The 15,094-nt window shown below is 51.8% G+C and overlaps 1 protein-coding gene across 3 annotated transcripts in view; it reads right to left on the reverse strand.

Moving 5' to 3' along the window:
* The window catches only part of CSPG5 (chondroitin sulfate proteoglycan 5), a 95,612-nt gene that overhangs the window by 7,700 nt on the left and 72,818 nt on the right, over positions 1-15,094 (reverse strand). The gene's annotated exons all lie outside the window — the stretch shown is intronic.

Here is a 15,094-nt window from a genome sequence, read left to right on the forward strand (position 1 = left end):
CACCAGGTGATATTACCCTCCTGTCCTGATACACTGTGACGAGGCCTCAGCTGTGTGAGCAGCACCAGGTGATATTATTCTCCTGTCTTGATACACTGTGACGAGGCCTCAGCTGTGTGAGCAGCACCAGGTGATATTACCCTCCTGTCTTGATACACTGTGACGAGGCCTCAGCTGTGTGAGCAGCACCAGGTGATATTATTCTCCTGTCCTGATACACTGTGACGAGGCCTCAGCTGTGTGAGCAGCACCAGGTGATATTACCCTCCTGTCCTGATACACTGTGACGAGGCCTCAGCTGTGTGAGCAGCACCAGGTGATATTACCCTCCTGTCCTGATACACTGTGACGAGGCCTCAGCTGTGTGAGCAGCACCAGGTGATATTATTCTCCTGTCTTGATACACTGTGACGAGGCCTCAGCTGTGTGAGCAGCACCAGGTGATATTACCCTCCTGTCCTGATACACTGTGACGAGGCCTCAGCTGTGTGAGAAGCACCAGGTGATATTACCCTCCTGTCCTGATACACTGTGACGAGGCCTCAGCTGTGTGAGCAGCACCAGGTGATATTACCCTCCTGTCCTGATACACTGTGACGAGGCCTCAGCTGTGTGAGCAGCACCAGGTGATATTACCCTCCTGTCCTGATACACTGTGACGAGGCCTCAGCTGTGTGAGCAGCACCAGGTGATATTATTCTCCTGTCCTGATACACTGTGACGAGGCCTCAGCTGTGTGAGCAGCACCAGGTGATATTATCCTCCTGTCCTGATACACTGTGACGAGGCCTCAGCTGTGTGAGCAGCACCAGGTGATATTACCCTCCTGTCCTGATACACCGTGACGAGGCCTCAGCTGTGTGAGCAGCACCAGGTGATATTACCCTCCTCTCCTGATACACCGTGACGAGGCCTCAGCTGTGTGAGCAGCACCAGGTGATATTACCCTCCTGTCCTGATACACTGTGACGAGGCCTCAGCTGTGTGAGCAGCACCAGGTGATATTAGGCTGCTTTCACACCTCCGGTTTCTGCAATGCGGCACACTCCGGCACTTTGCAGGAAAATCGCAACCGTTTTTTTTTGCTGCCGGTTGCGTTTTTTCTGCATAGACTTTAATTAGTGCCGCATTGTGCCGCATGGCCTTGCGTTCCATCCGGTTTTTGCCGCATGCGTCAGATTTAGCCGATGCGGCGGCCGGATGGAACGTTGCCTAGCACGTTTTTTCGTGCGGCAAAAAAAAACCGCATCGCGCCGCATTCGGCCGATGCGGCGCATTGTTCAATGCATGCCTATGGTGGCCGGATGCGGCGCGATGCGGCAAAAACCGCATCTGGCTGCTGCATGCGGTTTTTGCCACTGCGCATGCTCAGTAGCATGCCGCAAGCGGCAAAAACCAGACGGGCCGCAAGGGAAAAACTTATGCAAAGGATGCGGTGTTTTCACCGCATCCGTTGCATAGCTTGCACAGCCGGATTGAGCCACAGAGCTCAAGCTGGATGTGTGAAAGCAGCCTTACCCTCCTGTCCTGATACACTGTGACGAGGCCTCAGCTGTGTGACTAGCACCAGGTGATATTACCCTCCTGTCCTGATACACTGTGACGAGGCCTCAGCTGTGTGAGCAGCACCAGGTGATATTATCCTCCTGTCCTGATACACTGTGACGAGGCCTCAGCTGTGTGAGCAGCACCAGGTGATATTATCCTCCTGTCCTGATACACTGTGACGAGGCCTCAGCTGTGTGACTAGCACCAGGTGATATTACCCTCCTGTCCTGATACACTGTGACGAGGCCTCAGCTGTGTGAGCAGCACCAGGTGATATTATCCTCCTGTCCTGATACACTGTGACGAGGCCTCAGCTGTGTGAGCAGCACCAGGTGATATTATCCTCCTGTCCTGATACACTGTGACGAGGCCTCAGCTGTGTGAGCAGCACCAGGTGATATTATCCTCCTGTCCTGATACACTGTGACGAGGCCTCAGCTGTGTGAGCAGCAGCAGGTGATAAGCCCTTTGGTGGGAGGTACAGTGTGGCTTCCACTGCTGAGGGTTTGTTACAATGTATCAGTGCCCCCCCCTCTGGTGTTGGCGGTCCTCGGGTTATTCCAGGATGCCGGCCGCGGCGCCCAGCTGCTTCCAGTCGCGTGAAGGGATAAATGTCGGCTTTAAGCGCAGACTTGGCAGGAGGCCGCGGACGCCGTCTTTTCTACTGTAACCATATTGCTGCATGCAGAACTTTCTTAACCCTTCACGCTCCGCCGCTATTTACAGCAGAAACGGTTAAAAAATACAGAAATCTGCCTCTGGTCTCGTCAGTCATGTTCCATGTCCTTGACATGCTTTACAATGCAGCTTTGCTCTCCTTGACTCCCATGTCTTATCAAACAATTGGCAAGCTTTTCTGTCCTGTTCATGCTTTACACTGCAGCTTTGCTCTCTTTCAGTCAGCTATGTTCAGGGTCTATTGGAGTAATGTGTAGTCTGTACTCTTGTCTGTAGGTGCTGCTATTTCCCCCTTGCTTTACACTGCAGCTTTGCTCTTTTTGGCTCAGGTAAGTTCAGTGTTTATTGGAGCAATGTGTAAGTTGTACTCTAGTCTGTAGGTGCTGCTCTTTCCCCCCTTGCTTTACACTGCAGCTTTGCTCTCTTTCAGTCAGCTATGTTCAGGGTCTATTAAAGCAATGTGTAGTCTGTACTCTTGTCTGTAGGTGCTGCTCTTTCCCCCTTGCTTTACACTGCAGCTTTGCTCTTTTTTGCTCAGCTAAGTTCAGGGTCTATTGGAGCAATGTGTAGTCTGTACTCTTGTCTGTAGGTGCTGCTATTTCCCCCTTGCTTTACACTGCAGCTTTGCTCTTTTTGGCTCAGCTAAGTTCAGTGTTTATTGGAGCAATGTGTAAGTTGTACTCTAGTCTGTAGGTGCTGCTCTTTCCCCCCTTGCTTTACACTGCAGCTTTGCTCTCTTTCAGTCAGCTATGTTCAGGGTCTATTGGAGCAATGTGTAAGTTGTACTCTAGTCTGTAGGTGCTGCTCTTTCCCCCCTTGCTTTACACTGCAGCTTTGCTCTCTTTCAGTCAGCTATGTTCAGGGTCTATTGGAGCAATGTGTAGACTGTAATCTTGTCTGTAGGTGCTGCTCTTCCCCCCTTTGCTTTACACTGCAGCTTTGCTCTCTTTCAGTCAGCTATGTTCAGGGTCTATTGGAGCAATGTGTAAGTTGTACTCTAGTCTGTAGGTGCTGCTCTTTCCCCCCTTGCTTTACACTGCAGCTTTGCTCTCTTTCAGTCAGCTATGTTCAGGGTCTATTGGAGCAATGTGTAGACTGTAATCTTGTCTGTAGGTGCTGTTCTTCCCCCCTTTGCTTTACACTGCAGCTTTGCTCTCTTTCAGTCAGCTATGTTAAGGGTCTATTGGAGCAATGTGTAGACTGTAATCTTGTCTGTAGGTGCTGTTCTTCCCCCCTTTGCTTTACACTGCAGCTTTGCTCTCTTTCAGTCAGCTATGTTCAGGGTCTATTGGAGCAATATGTAGTCTGTACTCTTGTCTGTAGGTGCTGCTCTTTCCCCCTTGCTTTACACTGCAGCTTTGCTCTCTTTCAGTCAGCTATGTTCAGGGTCTATTGGAGCAATATGTAGTCTGTACTCTTGTCTGTAGGTGCTGCTCTTTCCCCCTTGCTTTACACTGCAGCTTTGCTCTTTTTGGCTCAGCTAAGTTCAGGGTCTATTGGAGCAATGTGTAGACTGTAATCTTGTCTGTAGGTGCTGCTCTTTCCCCCTTGCTTTACACTGCAGCTTTGCTCTCTTTCAGTCAGCTATGTTCAGGGTCTATTGGAGCAATGTGTAGTCTGTAATCTTGTCTGTAGGTGCTGCTCTTTCCCCTTTGCTTTACACTGCAGCTTTGCTCTCTTTCAGTCAGCTATGTTCAGGGTCTATTGGAGCAATGTGTAGACTGTACTCTTGTCTGTAGGTGCTGTTCTTCCCCCCTTTGCTTTACACTGCAGCTTTGCTCTCTTTCAGTCAGCTATGTTCAGGGTCTATTGGAGCAATGTGTAGTCTGTAATCTTGTCTGTAGGTGCTGCTCTTCCCCCCTTTGCTTTACACTGCAGCTTTGCTCTCTTTCAGTCAGCTATGTTCAGGGTCTATTGGAGCAATGTGTAGACTGTAATCTTGTCTGTAGGTGCTGCTCTTCCCCCCTTTGCTTTACACTGCAGCTTTGCTCTCTTTCAGTCAGCTATGTTCAGGGTCTATTGGAGCAATGTGTAGACTGTACTCTTGTCTGTAGGTGCTGCTCTTCCCCCCTTTGCTTTACACTGCAGCTTTGCTCTCTTTCAGTCAGCTATGTTCAGGGTCTATTGGAGCAATGTGTAGACTGTAATCTTGTCTGTAGGTGCTGCTCTTCCCCCCTTTGCTTTACACTGCAGCTTTGCTCTCTTTCAGTCAGCTATGTTCAGGGTCTATTGGAGCAATGTGTAGACTGTACTCTTGTCTGTAGGTGCTGTTCTTCCCCCCTTTGCTTTACACTGCAGCCCTGATTATTCTGATTAGTTGTGTATAAACATAAGCAAATACAATTCTATAAAAACAGAATATTTTACACTAACAGTAACAAAACCATCAGTGTGACAACGGAAAAAAACAGAAACTGCAGCGATAGCATAGGGGAGGAGCCTCAAGGGGAGGGGCTTAAATAAGAGGAGGGTCTCAAAAAAGGGGAGGGGATTCAACTTCAGCTGTTTTCTAGACTGTACATCGGACACTTGATAATGTCTGGACCGGTCTCTAAACAAACTGTTCCCATAAATGAAGCCGAAACCCTGAACCAGGGAACAGCAATAAATAATGTCACATAAAGTCCATTGTGATCACTGATAAACTCCAGAACAGACATAAAGGAAAACCGGTCACTGATAATCCACAATAGAGCCCTGAGTCACATGCTCCATAAATAAGGAATAACGTTTGGAACTCCATTCTAAGTCTGAACTGGGTGCAAAAACCTAAAAAAACATCACTATATGGAGATAAGGTATGCACACCAGTGACTATGGAAGAATGAAATGGGTACGTTTTTTAACTGCATGAGAGGACACACACAAGCTCGGGACCCCAACGTGGAGAAATACTTTGGCGTAGTGTTGGGCTCTATTGCATTGATCAATTCAGTAGCTAAATTTCTCTTTATTCATATATTCAAGGCAGTAATGCAGGTTCCATTTTTCCCATTTCATTCTTACATATAGCTATTGAATTTTAATGTCAGTATTCACACAGCAGTTTCTGCTATTACATGTATTCCCCTTACATAGTCACTGGTGTGCATACATGCTCCATAAAGGCATACTCCGGAGCTGCACTCACTATTCTGCTGGTGCAGTCTCTGTGTACATACATTACATTACTGATCCTGAGTTACCTCCTGTGTTATACTCCAGAGCTGCACTCACTATTCTGCTGGTGCAGTCACTGTGTACATACATTACTGATCCTGAGTTACCTCCTGTATTATATTCCAGAGCTGCACTCACTATTCTGCTGCTGCAGACACTGTGTACATACATTACATATCCTGTACTGATCCTGAGTTACCTCCTGTATTATACTCCAGAGCTGCCTCACTATTCTGCTGCTGCAGTCACTGTGTACATACATTACTGATCCTGAGCTATATCCTGTATTATACTCCAGAGCTGCACTCACTATTCTGCTGGTGCATGTTCTTGCTGCCTGTATTGTTGCTGGCCATGTAGTGATTATTCCATACAGTGGGACACACACGGTGATGATGATCCTGATATTGATGGGTGACAGGAGGGTGTGGGACATAGAGAACATCAAGCAGAGAGCGGTGCAGCGGGGACATCACTGTGGAGGGGGGTTCAGAGGGCTCCCGTATATATCAGTGTATACAGCTCAGTCCCGGCTGCAGGAGGACGTGAATGTGAATCCCCGACACTGTGCACTGCATTGTGTCTCCGAATAATAGCACGCTGTGTATACTGTCTGCAGTGCGAGGACGCGGCAATGACGCGGAGGAGGTCGGGGTCGGTATAAGCGTTCTACACAACAGAGATCACAATACAGCAGAGGAAAACAATAACAAACATCACAGACGGAGCAAAGAGATCGAGGAGATGAGGAGACAAAAGAATACGAGACAGGCGATAGAGACGAGGAGACACAGGAGATGGAGACGAGGAGACACAGGCGATAGAGACGAGGAGACAGGAGATGGAGACGAGGAGACACAGGAGATGGGAGACGAGGAGACACAGGAGATGGGAGACGAGGAGACGCAGGAGATGGAGACGAGGAGACACAGGAGATAGAGACGAGGAGACGCAGGAGATGGAGACGAGGAGACACAGGCGATAGAGACGAGGAGACAGGAGATGGAGACGAGGAGACACAGGAGATGGAGACGAGGAGACGCAGGAGATGGAGACGAGGAGACACAGGCGATAGAGACGAGGAGACACAGGAGATAGAGACGAGGAGACCCAGGCGATAGAGACGAGGAGACAGGAGATGGAGACGAGGAGACACAGGAGATGGGAGACGAGGAGACACAGGAGATGGGAGACGAGGAGACACAGGAGATGGAGACGAGGAGACACAGGCGATAGAGACGAGGAGACAGGAGATGGAGACGAGGAGACACAGGAGATGGGAGACGAGGAGACACAGGAGATGGGAGACGAGGAGACACAGGAGATAGAGACGAGGAGACACAGGAGATGGAGACGAGGAGACACAGGCGATAGAGACGAGGAGACAGGAGATGGAGACGAGGAGACACAGGAGATGGGAGACGAGGAGACACAGGAGATGGGAGACGAGGAGACACAGGAGATGGAGACGAGGAGACACAGGAGATGGAGACGAGGAGACACAGGAGATGGAGACGAGGAGACACAGGAGATGGAGACGAGGAGACACAGGAGATGGAGACGAGGAGACACAGGAGATGGAGACGAGGAGACACAGGAGATGGAGACGAGGAGACACAGGAGATAGAGACGAGGAGACAGGAGATGGAGACGAGGAGACACAGGAGATGGAGACGAGGAGACACAGGCGATAGAGACGAGGAGACACAGGAGATAGAGACGAGGAGACAGGAGATGGAGACGAGGAGACACAGGAGATGGAGACGAGGAGACACAGGCGATAGAGACGAGGAGACACAGGAGATAGAGACGAGGGGACAGGCGATAGAGACGAGGAGACACAGGCGATAGAGACGAGGAGACACAAGAGATGGAGACGAGGAGACACAGGAGATGGAGACGAGGAGACACAGGAGATGGAGACGAGGAGACACAGAAGATGGAGACGAGGAGACACAGGCGATAGAGACGAGGAGACACAAGAGATGGAGACGAGGAGACACAGGAGATGGAGACGAGAAGACACAGGCGAAAGAGACGAGGAGACACAGGCGATAGAGACGAGAAGACACAGGCGAAAGAGACGAGGAGACACAGGCGATAGAGACGAGAAGACACAGGCGAAAGAGACGAGGAGACACAGGAGATGGAGACGAGGAGACACAAGAGATGGAGACGAGGAGACACAGGAGATGGAGACGAGGAGACACAGGAGATGGAGACGAGGAGACACAGGAGATGGAGACAAGGAGACACAGGCGAAAGAGACGAGGAGACACAGGAGATGGAGACGAGGAGACACAGGAGATGGAGACGAGGAGACACAGGAGATGGGAGACGAGGAGATGGAGACGAGGAGACACAGGAGATGGAGACGAGGAGACACAGGAGATGGAGACGAGGAGACACAGGAGATGGGAGACGAGGAGACACAGGAGATGGGAGACGAGGAGACACAGGAGATGGAGACGAGGAGACACAGGAGATGGAGACGAGGAGACACAGGAGATGGGAGACGAGGAGACACAGGAGATGGAGACGAGGAGACACAGGAGATGGGAGACGAGGAGACACAGGAGATGGAAACGAGGAGACACAGGAGATGGAGACGAGGAGACACAGGAGATGGGAGACGAGGAGACACAGGCGATAGAGACGAGGAGACACAGGAGATGGAGACGAGGAGACACAGGAGATGGAGACGAGGAGACACAGGAGATGGAGACGAGGAGACACAGGAGATGGAGACGAGGAGACACAGGAGATGGGAGACGACGAGATGGGATACGAGGAGACACAGGAGATGGAGACGAGGAGACACAGGAGATGGGAGACGAGGAGACACAGGAGATGAAGACGAGGAGACACAGGAGATGGAAACGAGGAGACACAGGAGATGAAGAAGAGGAGACACAGGAGATGGAGACGAGGAGACACAGGAGATGGAGACGAGGAGACACAGGAGATGGGAGACGAGGAGACACAGGAGATGGGAGACGAGGAGACACAGGCGATAGAGACGAGGAGACACAGGAGATGGAGACGAGGAGACACAGGAGATGGGAGACGAGGAGATGGGAGACGAGGAGACACAGGAGATGGAGACGAGGAGACACAGGAGATGGAGACGAGGAGACACAGGAGATGGGAGATGAGGAGACACAGGAGATGGGAGACGAGGAGACACAGGAGATGGGAGACGAGGAGACACAGGAGATGGAGACGAGGAGACACAGGAGATGGGAGACGAGGAGACACAGGCGATAGAGACGAGGAGACACAGGAGATGGAGACGAGGAGACACAGGAGATGGAGACAAGGAGACACAGGAGATGGGAGACGAGGAGATGGGAGACGAGGAGACACAGGAGATGGAGACGAGGAGACACAGGAGATGGAGACGAGGAGACACAGGAGATGGGAGACGAGGAGACACAGGAGATGGGAGACGAGGAGACACAGGAGATGGAGACGAGGAGACACAGGAGATGGGAGACGAGGAGACACAGGAGATGGGAGACGAGGAGACACAGGAGATGGAGACGAGGAGACACAGGAGATGGACAAGAGGAGACACAGGAGATGGAGATGAGGAGACACAAAAAATGGGAACGAAGAGACATAAGAGGTGAAGAAGAGGAGACACAAAAGATGGAGACGAGGAGACTCCAGAGATGGACAAAAGGAGACAGAGGAGATGGAAACTAGACACTACAGAACAGAAGAAAGACCGGGGGATTCTGGTTACAAATAAGCTGAGCAGCAGCACTCAATGTCAGGCAGCAGCTGCTAAAGCAAACAAGATTTTAGGGTGTATAAAAAGAAAGATTAGATCCAGCGATCCCAACGTATTGTTACCCCTCTATAAATCACTTGTAAGGCCACATCTAGAATATGGGATCCAGTTTTGGGCTCCACATTTTAAAAAAGGACATTCAGAAGTTAGTCCGTTCTATGGTGGGCATATGGAGCCACCCATACGATGAGAGGCTGGAAAAGTTGGGCTTGTTTAGCTTAGAGAAAAACAAAAACATCTCAGAGGAGATCTCATTTATATGTATAAATACATGTGTGGTCAATATAAAGGACTGGCACATGACTTATTTCTTCCAAAGACAATACTAAGGACCAGGGGGCACTCACTGCGAGTGGAAGAAAAGCGATTCCGGCAGCTAAATAGGAAGGGTTCTTTACAGTTAGAGCAGTCAGACTGTGGAATGCGACCACAAGAGGTAGTAATGGCAGATGCTATAACAGCTTTATATCAGGGCTGGAGGATTTCCTCACACAACATAGTCTGTTATAGATAATTTAGTGACAAAAAATGTATAATTGGTGGTTGAGTGTGATGGACCTCAGTCTTATTAAAACCTTTGCAACTATGAGGTACAAGAGAAAAAAATAGATACAAGAGATGGAGACGAGAAAGCAGAGATGGAGATGAGATGCAAGAGATGGAGATGAGGAGACACAAGAGATGGAGACGAGGAGACACAGGAGATGGAGACGAGGAGACACAGGAGATGGAGACGAGGAGACACAGGAGATGGAGACGAGGAGACACAGGAGATGGAGACGAGGAGACACAGGAGATGGAGACAAGGAGACACAGGAGATGGAGACGAGGAGACACAGGAGATGGAGACGAGGAGACACAGGAGATGGGAGACGAGGAGACACAGGAGATGGAGAGGAGGAGACACAGGAGATGGAGACGAGGAGACACAGGAGATGGAGATGAGATGCAAGAGATGGAGATGAGGAGACACAGGAGATGGAGACGAGGAGACACAGGAGATGGAGACGAGGAGACACAGGAGATGGAGACAAGGAGACACAGGAGATGGAGACGAGGAGACACAGGAGATGGAGACGAGGAGACACAGGAGATAGAGACGAGGAGACACAGGAGATGGAGACGAGGAGACACAGGAGATGGAGACGAGGAGACACAGGAGATGGAGACGAGGAGACACAGGAGATGGAGACAAGGAGACACAGGAGATGGAGACGAGGAGACACAGGAGATGGAGACGAGGAGACACAGGAGATGGAGACGAGGAGACACAGGAGATGGAGACGAGGAGACACAGGAGATGGAGACGAGGAGACACAGGAGATGGAGATGAGGAGACACAGGAGATGGAGACGAGGAGACACAGGAGATGGAGACGAGGAGACACAGGAGATGGAGACAAGGAGACACAGGAGATAGAGACGAGGAGACACAGGAGATGGAGACGAGGGGACACAGGAGATGGAGACGAGGAGACACAGGAGATGAAGACGAGGAGACACAGGAGATGAAGACGAGGAGACACAGGAGATAGAGACGAGGAGACACAGGAGATGAAGACGAGGAGACACAGGAGATGGAGACGAGGAGACACAGGAGATGAAGACGAGGAGACACAGGAGATGGAGACGAGGAGACACAGGAGATAGAGACGAGGAGACACAGGAGATGAAGACGAGGAGACAGGAGATGGAGACGAGGAGACACAGGGGATGGAGACGAGGAGACACAGGCGATGGAGATGAGGAGACACAAGAGATGAAGACGAGGAGACAGGAGATGGAGATGAGGAGACACAGGAGATGGAGACGAGGAGACACAGGAGATGGAGACGAGGAGACACAGGAGATGGAGACGAGGAGACACAGGAGATGGAGACGAGGAGACACAGGAGATGGAGACGAGGAGACACAGGAGATGGAGACGAGGAGACACAGGAGATGGAGACGAGGAGACACAGGAGATGGAGACGAGGAGACAGGAGATGGAGACGAGGAGACACAGGAGATGGGAGACGAGGAGACACAGGAGATGGAGACGAGGAGACACAGGCGATAGAGACGAGGAGACACAGGAGATAGAGACGAGGAGACAGGAGATGGAGACGAGGAGACACAGGAGATGGAGACGAGGAGACACAGGCGATAGAGACGAGGAGACACAGGAGATAGAGACGAGGGGACAGGCGATAGAGACGAGGAGACACAGGCGATAGAGACGAGGAGACACAAGAGATGGAGACGAGGAGACACAGGAGATGGAGACGAGGAGACACAGGCGATAGAGACGAGGAGACACAAGAGATGGAGACGAGGAGACACAGGAGATGGAGACGAGAAGACACAGGCGAAAGAGACGAGGAGACACAGGCGATAGAGACGAGAAGACACAGGCGAAAGAGACGAGGAGACACAGGCGATAGAGACGAGAAGACACAGGCGAAAGAGACGAGAAGACACAGGCGAAAGAGACGAGGAGACACAGGAGATGGAGACGAGGAGACACAGGAGATGGAGACGAGGAGACACAGGAGATGGAGACGAGGAGACACAGGAGATGGAGACAAGGAGACACAGGCGAAAGAGACGAGGAGACACAGGAGATGGAGACGAGGAGACACAGGAGATGGAGACGAGGAGACACAGGAGATGGAGACGAGGAGACACAGGAGATGGAGACGAGGAGACACAGGAGATGGAGACGAGGAGACACAGGCGATAGAGACGAGGAGACACAGGAGATGAAGACGAGGAGACACAAGAGATGGAGACGAGGAGACACAGGAGATGGAGACGAGGAGACACAGGAGATGGAGACCAGGAGACACAGGAGATGAAGACGAGGAGACACAGGAGATGAAGACGAGGAGACACAGGAGATGGAGACGAGGAGACACAGGAGATGGAGACGAGGAGACACAGGAGATGGAGACGAGGAGACACAGGAGATGGAGACGAGGAGACACAGGAGATGGAGACGAGGAGACACAGGAGATGGGAGACGAGGAGACACAGGAGATGGAGACGAGGAGACACAGGAGATGAAGACGAGGAGACACAGGAGATGGAGACGAGGAGACACAGGAGATGGAGACGAGGAGACACAGGAGATGAAGACGAGGAGACACAGGAGATGGAGACGAGGAGACACAGGAGATGGAGACGAGGAGACACAGGAGATGGAGACAAGGAGACACAGGAGATGGAGACGAGGAGACACAGGAGATGGAGACGAGGAGACACAGGAGATGGAGACGAGGAGACACAGGAGATGGAGACGAGGAGACACAGGAGATGGAGACGAGGAAACACAGGAGATGGAGACGAGGAGACACAGGAGATGGAGACGAGGAGACACAGGAGATGGACAAGAGGAGACACAGGAGATGGAGACGAGGAGACACAGGAGATGGGAGACGAGGAGATGGAGACGAGGAGACACAGGAGATGGAGACGAGGAGACACAGGAGATGGAGACGAGGAGACACAGGAGATGGGAGATGAGGAGACACAGGAGATGGGAGACGAGGAGACACAGGAGATGGAGACGAGGAGACACAGGAGATGGAGACGAGGAGACACAGGAGATGGGAGACGAGGAGACACAGGAGATGGAAACGAGGAGACACAGGAGATGGAGACGAGGAGACACAGGAGATGGAGACGAGGAGACACAGGAGATGAAGACGAGGAGACACAGGAGATGAAGACGAGGAGACACAGGAGATGGAGACAAGGAGACACAGGCGAAAGAGACGAGGAGACACAGGAGATGGAGACGAGGAGACACAGGAGATGGAGACGAGGAGACACAGGAGATGGGAGACGAGGAGACACAGGAGATGGAAATGAGGAGACACAGGCGATAGAGACGAGGAGACACAGGAGATGGAGACGAGGAGACACAGGAGATGGAGACGAGGAGACACAGGAGATGGAGACAAGGAGACACAGGAGATGGAGACAAGGAGACACAGGAGATGGAGACGAGGAGACACAGGAGATGGAGACGAGGAGACACAGGAGATGGGAGACGAGGAGACACAGGAGATGGAAACGAGGAGACACAGGAGATGGAGACGAGGAGACACAGGAGATGGAGACGAGGAGACACAGGAGATGGAGACGAGGAGACACAGGAGATGGACAAGAGGAGACACAGGAGATGGAGACGAGGAGACACAGGAGATGGGAGACGAGGAGATGGAGACGAGGAGACACAGGAGATGGAGACGAGGAGACACAGGAGATGGAGACGAGGAGACACAGGAGATGGGAGACGAGGAGACACAGGAGATGGGAGACGAGGAGACACAGGAGATGGAGACGAGGAGACACAGGAGATGGAGACGAGGAGACACAGGAGATGGGAGACGAGGAGACACAGGAGATGGAGACGAGGAGACACAGGAGATGGGAGACGAGGAGACACAGGAGATGGAAACGAGGAGACACAGGAGATGGAGACGAGGAGACACAGGAGATGGGAGACGAGGAGACACAGGCGATAGAGACGAGGAGACACAGGAGATGGAGACGAGGAGACACAGGAGATGGAGACGAGGAGACACAGGAGATGGAGACGAGGAGACACAGGAGATGGAGACGAGGAGACACAGGAGATGGAGACGAGGAGACACAGGAGATGGGAGACGAGGAGATGGGAGACGAGGAGACACAGGAGATGGAGACGAGGAGACACAGGAGATGGGAGACGAGGAGACACAGGAGATGAAGACGAGGAGACACAGGAGATGGAAACGAGGAGACACAGGAGATGAAGAAGAGGAGACACAGGAGATGGAGACGAGGAGACACAGGAGATGGAGACGAGGAGACACAGGAGATGGGAGACGAGGAGACACAGGAGATGGGAGACGAGGAGACACAGGCGATAGAGACGAGGAGACACAGGAGATGGAGACGAGGAGACACAGGAGATGGGAGACGAGGAGATGGGAGACGAGGAGACACAGGAGATGGAGACGAGGAGACACAGGAGATGGAGACGAGGAGACACAGGAGATGGGAGACGAGGAGACACAGGAGATGGGAGACGAGGAGACACAGGAGATGGGAGACGAGGAGACACAGGAGATGGAGACGAGGAGACACAGGAGATGGGAGACGAGGAGACACAGGAGATAGAGATGAGGAGACACAGGAGATAGAGATGAGGAGACACAGGAGATAGAGATGAGGAGACACAGGAGATGGAGATGAGGAGACACAGGAGATGGAGATGAGGAGACACAGGAGATGGAGATGAGGAGACACAGGAGATGCAGATGAGGAGACACAGGAGATGGAGATGAGGAGACACAGGAGATGGAGATGAGGAGACACAGGACATAGAGATGAGGAGACACAGGAGATAGAGATGAGGAGACACAGAATATGGAGATGAGGAGACACAGGAGATGAAGACGAGAAGACACAGGAGATGGAGACAAGGAGATACAGGAGATAGAGATGAGGAGACACAGGAGATGGAGATGAGTAACTAAAAGAGATGGAGACGAGGAGACACAGGAGATGGAGACGAGGAGACACAGGAGATGGAGACGAGGAGACACAGGAGATAGAGATGAGGAGACACAGGAGATGGAGACGAGGAGACACAGGAGATGGAGACGAGGAGACACAGGAGATGGAGACGAGGAGACACAGGAGATGGAGACGAGGAGACACAGGAGATGGAGACGAGGAGACACAGGAGATGGAGACGAGGAGACACAGGAGATGGAGACGAGGAGACACAGGAGATGGAGACGAGGAGACACAGGAGATGGAGACGAGGAGACACAGGAGATGGAGAGGAGGAGACACAGGAGATGAAGATGAGGAGACACAGGAGATGGAGACGAGGAGACACAGGAGATGGAGACGAGGAGACACAGGAGATGAAGACGAG

This window comes from Anomaloglossus baeobatrachus, chromosome 6, assembly GCF_048569485.1.
Source record: "Anomaloglossus baeobatrachus isolate aAnoBae1 chromosome 6, aAnoBae1.hap1, whole genome shotgun sequence".
Lineage (NCBI taxonomy): Eukaryota > Metazoa > Chordata > Amphibia > Anura > Aromobatidae > Anomaloglossus > Anomaloglossus baeobatrachus.